The 17601-nt window shown below is 37.4% G+C and overlaps 1 protein-coding gene across 1 annotated transcript in view; it reads right to left on the bottom strand.

The window, feature by feature from the left end:
- The window catches only part of si:dkey-215k6.1 (transmembrane protein 132C), a 264184-nt gene that overhangs the window by 62413 nt on the left and 184170 nt on the right, over positions 1–17601 (bottom strand). The window lies entirely within an intron of this gene.

Genomic DNA, 17601 nt, shown 5'->3' with positions numbered 1-17601 from the left:
TGGCAAAAAGTACCTGGATGACTGACTACTTCCGACGAGATACTAAAGTGCGCATCTAATGGACACTTTACTTTCCCATTTACTATCCCACTTTACTATTTCTCAATGATATGCAATAATTACCGTTTTCTTGGCACTGTTTTATAGGGTCTTAATGATATACTTACAATATGCAATAATAAATTGTTTATTAAAGCTGCAGTCCGTAACTTTTGGCGCGCTAGCGGTTAATAAACAAAATGTGCATGTATCTTGCGAAAAAACATTGTAGCTGGAGCTACTTCTCTCTGTTTATGTCAATGACGAATCACGCAGGTACTGGGCTACTCCGCAGTGGTACGGTATAAACACTTATTATAGGTGTACTGTAGTGATTCAGGATTAGACAAAAACACGGTTTGGAAAATGGATGCATGATGTACTCGCTTACATAAATTTTGTACATTTTTAACACAAAAAGTTACGGACTGAAGCTTTAAATATAGCAACTTTTATAAATCTCTAAATTTGGGTTAAATCTATTACATGTGTATAGTACTGTATGTGTTTTGTTTTATAAGGTTTATATTATAGTCTATTGTCCTGTTTTTATTGTTATATTGTGCGAACTGTGAGTACTTCACTGTCTTCTTGTATTGCTGCTAACTCACTTCAATTTCCCACGTGGAATCAATAAAGTACCTACCTACCATGAGGCCACGGGAAACGGGTTGTGAATAGCAGTAAAGTAGTGCAACTGACACTGGTAGGTCAAATGATAATGACAACATGACGAATGTAGTACATTCGATTTACATTCATACTACACACATTCAACATACTGTTTTTTAATGGTTGTGAAATAATTACTTATTCAAGATAAGTAGGCCTACCTACTCAGAGGGCCCTATCTTGCACTCAGCGCAATTGACTTTGTACACTGACGACGCATGTATCATTCGTATTTTGCACCCGCGCAAAGCGGGCTTTTCCCTCCACAGACGCACGTCGGCAAACTAGGGAATGAATTTGCGCTCCCTGGGCGGTTCAGCGCAAAAAAGGAGGCGTGTTCCGGCGCAAACATTCCCTAGTGCTATTTTGCAGTTCCAGAAAACAATTCCGCCACTGACCAGAAAAAACCTAGTCTAAAGTCAGTGGCGCGTTGCGCGTTGTTCATAATGCTATTTTAAGCCCGCATGCTTGGCCATAATGTAGCGGGTGCACAACGCGCATACACTTTGATTCTCTCATCAACACAGATCCAGCAGTTTTTATTTTTGCAAATCATAGCTACATTATAACAAGGAAAAATATTAACCCATGAGGGAAATCCTTGTGGTGTCCATGAAGATGTAAAAAAAAAATAGTTTTTTTCCTCCCACGCCTGTTTAACCGAGGCTGATTTGGGTGGGTTTCTCCCATCCCCATACAACGTCACTTCTCTGTATTTCACGGTCCTGACAAGAACATCGGTCTCCTCGGCTGTGAACCGCTCCTGGCGCGTTTGGTAAATCCGCCGTTATAATAGCAATCCGCCATGCAACATGCGCACCTGCTCTTAAAGGGTATGTTGGACGACGCTCTGATTGGTTTATTTCACGTTACGCCCAAACCACACCTATGAATAATGAAGCTACTTCAGACCAACCCCTTTTAGATTTGCGCCAGGCGCAAGAGGCATTTATCCCGCCGGGAAAATAGCAACAGCGCCCGGGATCCGCCCACAAAGTTACTTGCGCTTTGCGCTTTGACACTTGCGTTTCAGATCGTTAAAATAGGGCCCAGAGAGTTTGCGATTTCAAATGCAGCCATGCTCTTTTTCACAGGTGAGCAGTGATGTGACTTAAAGTAAAAAAAATATTGAAAATATTTCAATATTTAAAAAAAATAGATAATAAATAAATTGGGGATTAGCTTAATTGTAATGAAAATATTGTCAAAAAAAGCATGTTCTTAATAGCAAATAAAAATAAAAATTATACAAACTATTTAAAGGGACAGTTCACCCAAAAATGAAAATTCTATCATTAATTACTCACCCTCATGTCATTCCCAACCCGTCAGACTTTCGGAACACAAATAAAGATCTTTTTGATGAAATCTGAGAGCTTTCAGTCCCTCCATTGACAGGCTACGCAACTACCACTTTGACGCTTCAAAAAGTTCATCAAGAGATCATAAAACTAATCCATATGAATTGAACGGTTTAGTCCAAATTTTCTAGAAAAAGCCTTGATCTCTTTATATGATGAACAGAATGAATTTAGGCTTTTATTCACATATAAACATTGATCAGCAAACATAAACAGAAGCTCAACCAAACCTGATTTAAGCACCAGAACAAACCACTTGCGGAAGCTCAAACGTGCTGCGTAACACGGGAATGAACATCACTGTTTCTCGCACTTTAAGCGAACATGCTTGAGCTTCCGTTTACCATAACTGATGTGTGAGTTGATGAATGTTTATATGTGAACAAAGCCGAAATTCAATCTGTTCATCATATAAACTGATCCAGTCTCTTCAAAAAATTTGGACTAAACCGCTCATATGTTTTACGATCAAAGCATCAAAGTGGTAGTTGCACAGCTGTCAATGGAGGGACTGAAATCAAATTCATTAAAAAGATCTTCATTTGTGTTCCGAAGATGAATGAAAGTCTAATGGGTTTGGAACGACATGGGGGTGAGTAAATAATGACAGAATTTTCATTTTGGGGTAAATTATACATATAACAAAAATCTGATTAAAAAATATTTGGTGACGAATAATTTATATGCTCATTATGTATAGATTAAATGACTGTATACGTTTAACTGGAGTGCCTTCTGTTTAATGCACATACAATATCTCGAAAGATATCAACAATTTAAAGGGTTTCTTCTCTGTAATCACATCCACAGTATGAACTCGAGTGCTTGATCTGCACAGGAAATTAGAGCAATAGAAGCCCATTAAATAAGATTTACTGTGGGAAACAATAGTAACAGCCGGTAGACCATGCACCTTAATACAATTAATGAATAACGTGATGTCTGTGCATTAGTGTGAATGTTAGAAACTGAGAAAAAAATAGATAAAAAGCATTTTAGCATTGTAGAATCAAGAAACCACAGTTTCTGTATCAGACTGTTATGGGCATGCATTCACAAAACCTGCTCATCATAACACAACAGGAGATTTCAGCCAGCTCTTGCCATTTTTTGTAAAAATATGCATTCGGCTGTCATTCTAAGGGTCAACACGCACAGGTTTTTAGCAGTATGCCAGGAAACAAAGTCATATTAACAAGATACCGAACCAAGATATTCAAAAGATTTATTTATGGCACTGTAGCAAATAAACAGGATATTGCCGACCACTGTATATGGCTGTGTTTTATGCACGTGAAATAATCTGTATTTTGGTGAGGCTGTGATCAAAGACTATTATTTTAATGTGCTACTATTATGCTCTCATTAATTTCATGTTTACACACCCCTAAACAGCACAAAAACCAAATGACCTGTGATTAGTCGCTTTACATGACAATCAGACAGTCTTTTCTAATCTAAGTGGGCAGTTTTTTGGCTGAATATACTACAAAGTGGAGCAAACTTTGTGTCGAGAGTAAAAAGTCTTGCTCTGTGATGCACACACAGTAAGCTTCAATCCTGCAAAATCCATTTACTTGAATGACAGGAAACTTCATGATTGCTTTCTCTTGTTTTTCTTGTGAATGAACGCACACAGTTAGATCACAACCTCTCTAAATGCTCCAAGTTGAACTTTGGCCTCAGATCAACAGGGGCCAAATAACTGCCTCCCCCCTCCATCCTTGTTATGACACCCCCAAAATGAGTTCAATTACAATCGCCCAATCGGCCGCTTGATGGATGTGCTGCTGTCTGACCTCTTCCTCCTTCAAAAGGAATGTTCTAGAAGCAGTAAATGAATCAATAAACCAACAGACAATACTTTATTGCAGAGATGGCATCCGTCTACGGGGAGTGGGGAGTGGGGAGAGAGGGAGGGGGCGGCCAGTCAGAAAACGAAAGATAAATAATGTTATGGAGAACGAGAGCAAGGAAAAAAGAATCAGTCACAGTCCCTCTCTGTCTCTTCTGGAAGCGCAATGTCATTTCTCTGAATAGCATGAGCATTTTGTCATTATTCACTCATTTTGAGTCAGACAGCGAACTAGCCCAAACACTCGGCTACGCTGAACAATGAGCCGCAGACAAGCAAAACACATGCACACGTGGTCTTGCACAATTATACACGAACACAAATGCGCTGAAGAGGATTAGTTATGTAGAAGCAGATGAGAAGTAGAAAGGACAGCAAAGTTGTTAAGCATTATAAACGGCTGGATAATAAGCAGGGCAGAAGAGCGTATGGCAAAGGAGAGATGCATTGTGGGAATTCTGTGTTTCTTTTAAAGGCATAGTTTACTCAAAAATGAAGAGTCTGACTCAACCTCATGTTCTAACCTGTATGATTTTGTCTCTTCTATATAGAACACAAAAACGCAAAAGGAGATTTGAGCAAGGAATGTCTTGTAGCTCTCAAATCTCATTTGTGTCAAAATAAAGAAACAATCATTGATGTCAAACCTTTAAATGCCAATTTTAAATATAGCTGCGAGCAGCGATTACGGGCCCAAGCCGGTGGCACCGCAACCCCGGTGCCTTTAGTTACCTAAAGGCACCAGGGTGGCGGTGCCGCCGGCTTGGGCCCTTCATCGCTGCTCGCAGCTATATTTATATATATATATATATATATATATATATTTATATATATATATATATATTTATATATATATATATATTTATATATATAAAGCCGGTGGCACCGCCACCCTGGTGCCTTTAGGGTTATTGTGCACGACGTGACACAAAATATCTGCTTGCTATCTGCCGAACGGCTCTGGTAGTTTCGCTTCAGCACTGATGATGTTGTAGAAATAGTGCGCTCTGGTTGGTCTGGATTATTCGGGATTTTTTATTTTATACAGAAATAAATTCTTTATAATTCAGATGAGAATAAAGTTAGTGTTGATTAAAATGAAGGAAAACAAATATATTGATCTGAAATATAGCACATTAATTTAAAATTTATTTAGGTTCAATTACCAAACATACAATCTTAATTTAATTTAAAGCAAACAATACATTTAAAATATATGGGTTGTATGCACATTTTTTTTAATAAAAAAAATATATATCCAAAAAGACAAGGCCTTAAAGGGTTAAACTCTTGTCACTGTAACAGACACATCTCTCTCTCTCACACACACACACACACACACACACGTCAAGTCACTTACATTTTTAGATGCAATATTGAATAAGCAGAAAAATCGGATTTTCTGCTCTGAAAATATAAATAAGCAAAAAAATTGAATAAGCACTTTGAATATTCTAAACAGAATAAGCACTAGTCGCTAATGAATAAGTACTAGTACTTAATGGAATAGATACTAGTATCTAAAAAATAAGTACTAGTAGCATGAAAATAGAGACTAGTAGGTTAAAATGATTAAATGTTAAAACGGCTTGCCATATTGGCTCAGAGAGAGAGAAAGAGAAAATGACCTTTTAGATACTAGTACCTATTAATAGATACTAGTATTTATTCAATAAATACTAGTACTAAGTCATTAGATACTAGTACCTATTAAATAGATACCAGTACTTATTCATTAGCTACTAATACGTATTCAAAAGAATATCTAAAGAATAAGCACTAGTATCTAAAGAATAGGCACTAGTACTAAAGAATAAGCACTAGTCGCTAATGAATAAGTACCAGTACTTAATGGAATAGATACTAGTATCTAAAAATAAGTACTAGTAGCATGAAAATAGAGACTAGTAGGTTAAAATGATTAAATGTTAAAGCGGCTTGCCATATTGGCTCAGAGAGAGAGAGAGAGAAAATGACCCTATTCAAACCACAATATCTGACTTTCTGAGGGTCGGAGCTAATTACTTTAAATTAGAAAGTTGTTTGGCTTGAGGAGAAGAATATACACGCTGAGTTTTGTAACTGTAGATAAAACTAACCCCCCCACTTTTGTCAAAAGCATTTAGAAAGTGACACACTTCCTGCTGCCAGTTGGTGGCGCTATAACTTTGACTCACAATAGTCACATCCATGTGATCGGCCTCTTACAGCGAACATACTGTTGAAGTTTCATCAAGATCAGTTAATGTATGCAGAAGTTATAACACACTTCCTGTTTCCATTATTCGCCATAAATTTGTTTCCTCGCCACGGCCAAACCGTTCGAGATATGAAAAATCCCCTGGCAATTTTTCATCCTCAATGTCTTGACATCATGCTGACCGAGTTTCCTTGCGATTGGTTGAATTCTCTAGGAGGAGTATATCGAATTCCAGGGGCATACGCTTCCAAACAAACCATAATAGCCGACTTCCTGTTGGGCTGGGGTAAAAAGTAAAAGTACAAAGGATATATGAACCGATGAGATCTATATGTGTACCGAGTTTCATATTATTACATGGAAGCGTGTTTGATTTATGGACCAAGTTTTCGGACCCCGTTCCAGGGGGCGCTGTCGAGCCCCCCTGCCACGCCCGGGTACCAGCTTCAGCCCGGCCCTGATGGCCGCGGGTTCTGACCTGTGTGCAAAGTTTCAAGAGTTTTCGTGCACGTTAAGAGCCCCAAATGTGCCCGAATAGTCGATAAAATAATAATAATAATAATAAATATAGCTGCGAGCAGCGATTACGGGCCCAAGCCGGTGGCACCGCAACCCTGGTGCCTTTAGTTACCTAAAGGCACCGGGGTGGCGGTGCCGCCGGCTTTGGCCCTTCATCGCTGCTCGCAGCTATATTTATATATATATATATATATATAAAGCCGGTGGCACCGCCACCCTGGTGCCTTTAGGGTTATTGTGCACGACGTGACACAAAATATCTGCTCGCTATCTGCCGAACGGCTCTGGTAGTTCTGCTTCAACACTGATGATGTTGTAGAAATAGTGCGCTCTGGTTGGTCTGGATTATTCGGGATTTTTTATTTTATACAGAAATAAGTTATTTATAATTCAGATGAGAATAAAGTTAGTGTTGATTAAAATGAAGGAAAACAAATATATTTATCTGAAATATAGCACATTAGTTTTAAATTTATTTAGGTTCAATTACCAAACATACAATCTTAATTTAATTTAAAGCAAACAATACATTTAAAATATATGGCGTGTATGCACTTTTTTTTTTATAAAAAAAAAAAGATATATATCCAAAAAGACAAGGCCTTAAAGGGTTAAACTCTTGTCACTGTAACAGACACAATCTCTCTCTCTCACACACACACACACACACACACACACACACACACACGTCAAGTCACTTACATTTTAGATGCAATATTGAATAAGCAGAAAAATCGGATTTTCTGCTCTGAAAATATAAATAAGCTTAAAAATTGAATAAGCACTTTGAATATTCTAAACAGAATAAGCACTGGTCGCTAATGTATAAGTACTAGTACTTAATGGAATAGATACTAGTATCTAAAAAATAAGTACTAGTAGCATGAAAATAGAGACTAGTAGGTTAAAATGATTAAATGTTAAAACGGCTTGCCATATTGGCTCAGAGAGAGAGAGAGAGAGAGAGAGAGAGAGAGAGAGAGAGAGAGAGAGAGAGAGAGAGAGAAAATTACCTTTTAGATACTAGTACCTATTAATAGATACTAGTATTTAGGCTCTAGATCCACTCCGAAAGTCACTTCGTGATCATTTAACCGCTTCATTTGAGAAAAACTATCATTATGACATAAACAAACAAACTCAAAATGTCTTCACGGCAACCCGTCAAAATAAAAGTTCGGTTTAACTTGACAGAAATATATTACCGGTGTACAGTAGAATTTAGATATGTCCCAATGTAATAATACTAACACTAATCCAAATAAATTATCATCAAAACTGAATTTAAGGAATAATCCATGTTTTAATTTTAACAGTAAAGCTCATTGTGCAGCACGTTATTTGACAAAAAGTTTATTTAATTTCATATGATTAAAATTGATGATAAATGATAAAATTTGTGTTTTATGTCTTCATTTTATTACCAGAAAAAACACAACACAGAATTAGTGTGACATTTTTTTTCATATATTTTTTTAAATGTTGTATACGTTTAATGATTCATAATACACTATTTCAATTAATTAGACATGCTTTTTGATTGCTAAAAAATTTACACCACGTATTCGTAATACACCTGCTCCGCAACACTAGCAGTTCCCCCAATCCCCCCCCCCCCCCCCCCCCCCTGAAAAAAAATCCTAGGGGAAACACTGGGCATTCATAACGGTGCGCGTCCATGGCGACGAGCGAGCAGAGCTGAGCGAACGTTTAGTTAATTTATTCATTCGAGCGCTCTGCAAGCGCCACCATTATCAATGTGGACGTCCGTATTTAAAAGCTCTCGATCCTCAGTCACATACCAAATATGTATATAATTTTGAACACAAGAGGGCAGTATGGCCCTATGTATGAGTTGGTGTTTAAACTAAACTATCACTCAAAGAGCCCCTTCCCCCTTCCCCCTTCCCCCCACAGACACACACACACACACACAAACAGAATGGCAGGGGGACAAGAAATCCATTCAAACTACAATATCTGACTTTCTGTTGCTCTGAGCTAATGACTTTAAATTAGAAAGTCGATTGGCTTGATGAGAACAATATGTGTGGCAAGTTTTGTAACTGTAGGTAAAACGAGCAAAGTTATAACACACTTTATGTGTCCTTTTTTAGTCATAAAATTAATTTCCTCGCCACGGCCAAACCGTTCGAGATATCAAAAATCCCTCCGGAATTTAGCATCATCAATGTCTTGACGTCATGCTGACCGAGTTTGCTTGAAATCCGATCAATTCCCAAGGAGAATTAAATAGAATTTCAGGGGTATGCGTTTCCAAACAAACCATGATAGCCGGCTTCCTGTTGGGATGTCGTAAAACTTAGAGCACGAAAGTTGTTTAACCCAATGAGATCTATAAGTGTACAGAGTTTCATATTATTACATGCAAGTGTCTTTGATTTATGGACAAGTGTTCGAATCCCAGTCCAGGGGGCGCTGTCGGTCCGCCCTGCCACGCCCGGGTACCAGCTTCAGTCCGGCCCTGATGGCCACGGGTTCTGACCCGTGTGCAAAGTTTCAAGAATTTTAGAGGATGTTAAGGGCCCCAAAAGCCCCCAAAACCTTGATCAACAATAATTAAAAGCTTTGTCACTCAAACAGACACATCCCCCTCCCCCCACAGACACAGAGGTATGCAGAGAGAGGGAGAGAGTGACAGAGATTACTCCAAAACATCCCATTCAAACCAAAATATCTGACTTCCTGTTGTTCGGAACCAAAATCTGTAAATTAGAAAGTTGTCCGGCTTGATCTGAACAATATGCCTACCGAGTTTTAAGATTGCAGGTAAAACTATGAAACTAACCCTCTCACTTTTGTCAAAAGGTGGCGCTACTGAGTCCCTGCACCACGCCCGTTCCTGAAACTTTGCACATGTCTACTGGCTAATATATGTGACATGTCTGTCGAGTTTCATGCAATTTCAAGCATGCTAAGAGTCTCAAAAGCCTCAAAAAAGAATTTTGAAGTTTGATGTGTTGCCACGGTAACAGTATCAAAGATATCAAGAATCCATTCACAGGTCTACATCTGGCGTATGTTTACATTATAGTAGTGAAGTTTGAAGCAAATCGGGTAAAAATAAGAGGGTGCTTTCAAAGCATTTTGAAAGTGACACACTTCCTGCTGCCAGTTGGTGGCGCTATAACTTTGACTCACAAAAGTCACATCCATGTGATCGGCCTCTTACAGCGAACACACTGCTGAAGTTTCATCAAGATCAGTCAATGTATGTAGAAGTTATAACACACTTCCTGTTTCACGTTTCTCGCCATAATTTCGTTTCCTCGCCACGGCCAAACCGTTCGAGATATCAAAAATCCCCTCGCAATTTTTCATCCTCAATGTCTTGAGTTCATGCTGACCGAGTTTCGTGGCATTTCTTTGAATTCTCTAGGAGAAGTACTTTAAATTCCATTGCATGCGTTTTACAAACAACCCTAAATAGCCGACTTCCTGTTGGGCTGGGGTAAAAAGTAAGAGCATGAAGTATATATGAACCGATGAGATCTATATGTGTACCGAGTTTCATATTCTTACATACAAGCGTGTTTGATTTATGGACCAAGTTTTCGGAGCCCATTCCAGGGGGCGCTGTCGAGCCCCCCTGCCACGCCCGGGTACCATCTTCACCCCGACCCTGATGGCCGCGGGTTCTGACCCGTGTGCAAAGTTTCAAGAGTTTTCGTGCACGTTAAGAGCCCCAAAAGTGCCCGAATAGTCGTAAGAAAAATAAAAGAGGAGAAAAAAAAAAAAAAATATAGCTGCGAGCAGCGATTACGGGCCCAAGCCGGTGGCACCGCAACCCCGGTTCCTTTAGTTACCTAAAGGCACCGGGGTGGCGGTGCCGCCGGCTTTGGCCCTTCATCGCTGCTCGCAGCTATATTTATATATATATATATATATATATATATATATATATATAAATTATATATATATATATATAAAAAAAAAAATATATATATATATATATATATCACTTGCCTTACCGGATTAGAACAATGAAAACAATAAAAAAATAACTAGGGAATCACTAAACCGAGAGAATTAATCTGTTTTGATGATACACTCAAAATATTACACAAGCAATTCTTTAAATTTAATGATATTCAGAACAGAACAAGAATAAAAAAAAACTATAATTAAGAAATAACCGAAATAATTGAAAGCGAAAGTGAAAGTAGGTGGTGTTTGGCTCACGTAACTCTCTCATTAGAATCAAACTGTTTCAACATTTGCGATGTATTTGGATGCTAAACTATTCTTCATTATGGGCTTTGTACTTCACTCAGGTTTCAATATGTGTGTGTGTGTGTGTGTGTGTGTGTGTGTGTGTGTGTGTGTGTGTGTGTCTGTGTGTCTGTGTGTGTGTGTGGGTGAGGTGCGGGTGCGGGTGCGGGTGCGATTGAACTGTTACACATAAAAACATACTCCGTCATTTTGTTCATAGAGGACATCATTCAAACTGCAAAGTGTTTACTTATATTTGTGTACACTCGCAATAAAACACAACAAAGTGCTTTTGTCAAACTATAAACTCTTGTCAAACTGTAACCTACAACTGTCACCCAACTAAAATCACACGCACACACTGTCTAAAAGCAAAAAATATTTATCCAACCCCATTTAAAACAGTCTGTGGGAGCCATCTTTTGGACATTCACCATATCGCATTGATTTTCATTTATTGTCCTCAGAGCCCTAATCTGTTTATTTTTCAATTACACATTCTACATTGATTAAAAAAGAAAATTCTAATGTGTTTTTATTTTATACAGGAATAAGTTATTTATAATTCAGATGAGAATAAAGTTAGTGTTAGTTCAAATTTTAAGGAAAACAAATATATTGATCTGAAATATAGCACATTCATCTCAGGTTAAATTACCAAACATACAATCTTAATTTAATTTAAAGCAAACGATACATTTAAAATATATGGGTTGTATGCATATTTTGGAATTTAAAAAAAAGATATATATCCAAAAAGACAAGGCCTTAAACTTGAACAAGGGTTAAACTCTTGTCGCTGTAAGAGACACAATGATTCAGCATTTTGAACGAATCGATTGACTCAAAGATTCAATGACCAATCCATAAACATGTATTGTCTCATTCATGAATGACTCAGTCGTTCGAACGAATCATTTGAACGAATGAATCAATGACTCACTCATTAAGACGGTCGCCTGGCGACACCTAATGACGGTTTAGTGTTATGTTTAAAAGTATCATTCTTTCCAACTCATATTTAAAACAATCTCACATTATTTAATGCATTGTTATTTTTCAGTGTAAACGATTTAATTTGATCACCCCTACCTAGAGTAACAGCCATATAGTGTCTTATTATTCTAAATAATTGAATTTATTGATCAAATTTACAAATTAAAAATGAAAGATGAAGCATACATTTAATAAGACTAGACTAGGGGTGCCCAGCAGATATTACAATTGGCAGATTTAAATATACCATGGCCCCCCACCGTCAATTTGGTGTGTGTATAATAAAATCATTTAGTCACTACAATTAAAACTTGAACGTATTTGCTTACTAAATTGTGAGCAGAACGAAAGTTGCAGCAAAGATCAGCAACAGGAGTCAAAATTCATTAATCACGAGAGTGAAGAGCTGACTGGAAAAATTATGACGGAATATTTTGTGTAAAAGCGCCTATATAAGCGAATCTGTCATTTACTCTTTTGTTGTTGTCTTTTCCCTGAAAACCGGAAGCAATCGGTCCCCGATATGGCGCTAATTTTAGTGACACTAAAAAGTATGCGGCTGCACTGGAATTCATAACGGTGCGCGTCCATGGCGACGAGCGAGCAAAACAGAGCGAATGTTTTTTCATTTCTACTTCCATAGAAATTCATTCGAGCGCACTGTGAGCGCCACCACTATAAATGTCCGTGCGGACGTCCTTACTTTACTTTCACTTTTAACTTAGCGATTTAACACGTTTTACACGTCAAATAACCGGTGAGAAAATATTCTCGGAGTCACATAGGCTACCTAATATATTTAAATACAATAGGCCTACCTGATTTTGAACACAAGAGGGCAGTATAGCCCTATGTATTATTTGATATATTTATTTTTTTAACTGAATAGTGCATCCTGGCTGTTTTTAAACTTGTACATTACTCTTAAATTGAAAACAAGAATAAAATGGGTTTAGTTGTGATATTTGTATAATTTTATCTAGAAATAAATGGTGTATAATTAAATTTTTAGAAGATATGAGGCTTTTAGTGTTTATTTTTTTTTTACATGATTTTAATCCCTCGCCATAGCAAAACAATTAGAGATATTCAATAGATATTCACAATTATGCTTCTTTAATGTATTTTCATCATGTTGAAAAAGTTTGGTGGGAATAAAATAAACCACTTAAGAGGAGTGGGTAAAAATGTAGAGCCTGGTTTTGCAAAACATCCACATTAAGACAAAAATAGCCCACTTCCTGTTGGGCTGGCTTAAAGTTGTTTGGCCCGATGAGATCTATATACCGAGTTTCATAATATTACATGCAAGTGTGTTTGATTTATGGACCAAATTTTCTGACGAAGTTTATGGACCAAGTTAATTTAATTAATAAACTAATTATATAAAACTATTTTCAATGCACTACAATTCAACTGGTTATATGCCTTTACTTATTAATACAACTTATTTTAAAAATACAAGATGAGACACCCTACGGTCTCATGGACTTAATGGACACATGAAATAAGTACACAAGATTGAAAGTTATATGAAGTGTGCCAAGACAGAATATTACTTGCCTGATCTGATTAGAAAAAATTGTTTTTGTGTGTGTGTGTGTGTGTGTGTGTGTGTGTGTGTGTGTGTGTGTGTGTGTGTGTGTGTGTGTGTGTGTGTGTGTGAGAGACGTGATTGAACAATGTAGACATAAAAACATACTCCGTCCTTTTGTTCATACAGGACATTATTCAAACTGCAAACTGTTTACTTATATTTGTGTACAATCGCAATAAAACACAACATTGTGCTTTTGTCAAACTGTAAACTACAAATGTCACCCAACCAAAATCTCTTACACACACACACGCGCACACACACACACACACACACACATACACGTAGTTTAAAAGCAAAAAAAAATCTTTTGGACATTCAGCATATTGCATTGGTTTTCATTTCTTGTTCTCGAACAGAGCCCTAATCTGTTTATTTTTTCAGTTACACATTCTACATTGATTAAAAAAGAAAAATCAAATGTGTTTTTATTATATACAGAAATAAATAATCTATCATTCAGATGAGAATAAAGTTAGTGTTAGTTTAAATGTTAAGGAAAACAAATATATGATCTGATATATAGCACATTCATTTAAAATTCATTCAGGTTCAATTACCAAACATACAAATCTTAATGTAATTTAAAGCAAACAATACATTTAAAATATATGGGTTGTATGCCTATTTTTTTATTTAAAAAGATATATATCCAAAAAGACAAGGCCTAAACTTTAACAAGGGTTAAACAATCACTGTAACAGACGCAATCACACACACACACACACACACACACAAACACACAAGTCAAATCACTTACATTTTAGATGCAATATTGACTTTTTTCTGTTTCAGCAGCGAAAATAGTTCAACAAAGATCACAGCAGAACCATCGAGCATCTCACAGCAACGCGTTCTCATTACTGAATGATTCAGCATTTTGAACGAATCGGTTGACTCAAAGATTCAATGACCAATCCATAATCTGTCTCATTCATGAATGACTCAGCCGTTCGAACGAATCGTTTGAACGAATGAATCAATGACTCGCTCATTAAGACGGTTGCCTGGCGACACCTAATGACGGTTTAGTGTTATGTTTAAAAGTATCATTCTTCCCAACGATTTTTAATTGACTTATATTTAAAACAATCTCATAACATTATTTAATGCATTGTTATTTTTCAGTGTAAACGATTTAATTTGATCAGCCCTACCTAGGGTAAAAGCCATATAGTGTCTTATCATTCTAAATAATTGAATTTATTGATCAAATTTACAAATTAAAAATGAAAGATGAAGCATACATTTAATAAGACTGGACCGGGGTGCCCTGCATATATTACAATTTGCAGATTTAAATATACCATTGCCCCCCACCGTCAATTTGATGTGTGTGTTTGTGTGTGTGTGTGTGTGTGTGTGTTTAATAAAATCATTTAGTCACTACAATTAAAACCTGAACGGGTTTGCTTACTAAATTGTGAGCTGAACGAAAGTTGCAGCAAAGATCAGCAACCGGAGTCAAATTTCATTAATCACGAGTTGAGAGTGAGCGTCTCTCTCTGCTGTGTTATGCTGCATCACACGGGCATTCATAACGCTGCGCGTCCACGACGATGAGCGAGCAGAACAGAGTGAACGTTTTTTAGTTCATTCCTACTTCCATAGGAATTCCCTCGAGCGCTCTGCACGCACCACCATTATCAATGTCCGTGTGGACGTCCGCGATCGAACAGTGGAAACATTGGCTACTCCGTCATTTTATTCAAGAAGATCATTCAAACTGCAAAGTGTTTACTTATTTTTGGATACTCGCAATCAAACACAACATTGTGATTTTGTAAAATACATTCAAGAAATCCGCCCCCGAAATGGGGCTTCTTTTAAAATGAAACGAAAATGCTCACAGCTGCACGTCTTGTGGAGACGTCCGTTACTTTCGCTTTCAAGTTAGCGACTTTAAAGCCCCCAGCGGAGTCACGGTGGGAAAATATTCCCATAGTAGCATCCCTACAATTTAATACAATTGGCCTACCTGATTTTGAACACAAGAGGGCAGTAAAGCACTGTGAATGATTTTTATTTTTTTATTTTTTTGGCTAAACAACCATTCTGGCTGTTTTTAAACTTAAACATAAATCTTAAATTGAAAAAAAGGAATACAATGGGTTTAGTTCTAATATTAGTATAATTTTATAGAAACATAAATGGTGTATAATTACATTTTAGAAAGATATGAGACATTTCCTGATTCTCTTTTTGACATAATCCCTCGCCATAGCAAAACCGTTTGAGATATTCAATATCCGTTCACAATTTAGCATCTTTAATGTATTTTCATCAAGTTGAAAAAGTTTTGTAACTGTAGATGAAAGTAACCCCCCCCCCCCACCCACTTTTGTCACAAAAGGTGGCGCTACTGAGCCCCTGCACCACGCCCGTTTCTGAAACTTTGCACATGTCTACTGGCTAATAAATGTGATCTGTCTGTCGAGTTTCATGCAATTTTAAGCAATTTCAGGCATGCTAAGAGTCTCAAAAGCATCCAAAAAGAATATTAAAGTTTGATGCGTTGCCATGGCAACAGTATCTAAGATATCAATAATCCTTTCACAGGTCTACATCTGGCGAGTGTCTACATTATACACATCAAGTTTGAAGCAAATCGGGTAAAAATAAGAGGGTGATTTCAAAGCATTTTGAAAGTGACACACTTCCTGCTGCCAGTTGGTGGCGCTATAACTTTGACTCACAATAGTCACATCCATGTGATCGGCTTCTTACAGCGAACACACTGTTGAAGTTTCATCAAGATCAGTTAATGTATGCAGAAGTTATAACACACTTCCTGTTTCCATTATTCGCCATAAATTCGTTTCCTCGTCACGGCCAAACCGTTCGAGATATCAGAAATCCCCTGGCAATTTTTCATCCTCAATGTCTTGACATCATGCTGACCGAGTTTCGTTGCGATTGGTTGAATTCTCTAGGAGGAGTATATCGAATTCCAGGGGCATACGCTTCCAAACAAACCATAATAGCCGACTTCCTGTTGGGCTGGGGTAAAAAGTAAAAGTACAAAGGATATATAAATCGATGAGATCTATATGTGTACCGAGTTTCATATTATTACATGCAAGCGTGTTTGATTTATGGACCAAGTTTTCGGACCCCGTTCCAGGGGGCGCTGTCGAGCCCCCCTGCCACGCCCGGGTACCAGCTTCAGCCCGGCCCTGATGGCCACGGGTTCTGACCAGTGTGCAAAGTTTCAAGAGTTTTCGTGCACGTTAAGAGCCCCAAAAGTGCCCGAATAGTCGATAAAATAATAATAATAATAATAATAATAATAATAATCCTAAGGAAAACAATAGGGCCTTCGCCTTTTCAAGGCTTGGGCCCTAATAATCCTAAGGAAAAACAATAGGGCCTTCGCCTTTTCAAGGCTTGGGCCCTAATAATCCTTAGGAAAACAATAGGGCCTTCGCCTTTTCAAGGCTTGGGCCCTAAATATGCAAATGAAAGTGCAAATGAGAATTTTCTACCAATCGGTTAACTGAAAAGTTCAAACGATTCATTCATGAATCAGACATCACTACTTCTTGAACAAATTGTCTCAAATGCCTCAAAGAGAGCGGATGTCAAATTTTTCAGAGAATAACAATTTGGGTTTGGTCTTTTTCACACACAAAGCTATCATACAGCTTTAGACAACAATTTAGTGCATTAGTGAGTCAAATGAACCACTTTAATGGTACTTTTCCCTCCTTTTTTGGAGCTTGAAAAATGGAAAACATGACATTCAAACATTTCTCCTTTTTCTTTATGCAGATGAAAGAAAGTCACACAGGTTTGGAGTGACATGGATGTAAATGATGACAGAACTTAAAATTTAGCATGAACTGTTCCTTTAAGAGAAGACAATAGTTAAATATACAGTTTTACTATTACTGTTAACTATACTACTATAACTATTACTATTAACTGCCTGAAGAGTAAACCGTGAAAACAGCCCTTCCGAAACCAATGACCAATAACATAACCCCTTGGAAATGTAATTAGCATTGGATTTTTGTGTTTTTAAGTGCATGTGATCATGTGTGTGTATTCTCACCCCCTCGGAAACTCTAATGCAATTAAGCAATTATCTTTACTTAAAATAAGTTTGGAGGCATACGGGGAGAAAGAA

Source organism: Rhinichthys klamathensis, unplaced genomic scaffold (assembly GCF_029890125.1).
Source record: "Rhinichthys klamathensis goyatoka isolate OS25496 unplaced genomic scaffold, OSU_Roscu_1.1 h1tg000210l_1, whole genome shotgun sequence".
NCBI lineage: Eukaryota > Metazoa > Chordata > Actinopteri > Cypriniformes > Leuciscidae > Rhinichthys > Rhinichthys klamathensis.
This window is presented reverse-complemented; position numbering and strand designations above follow the sequence as displayed.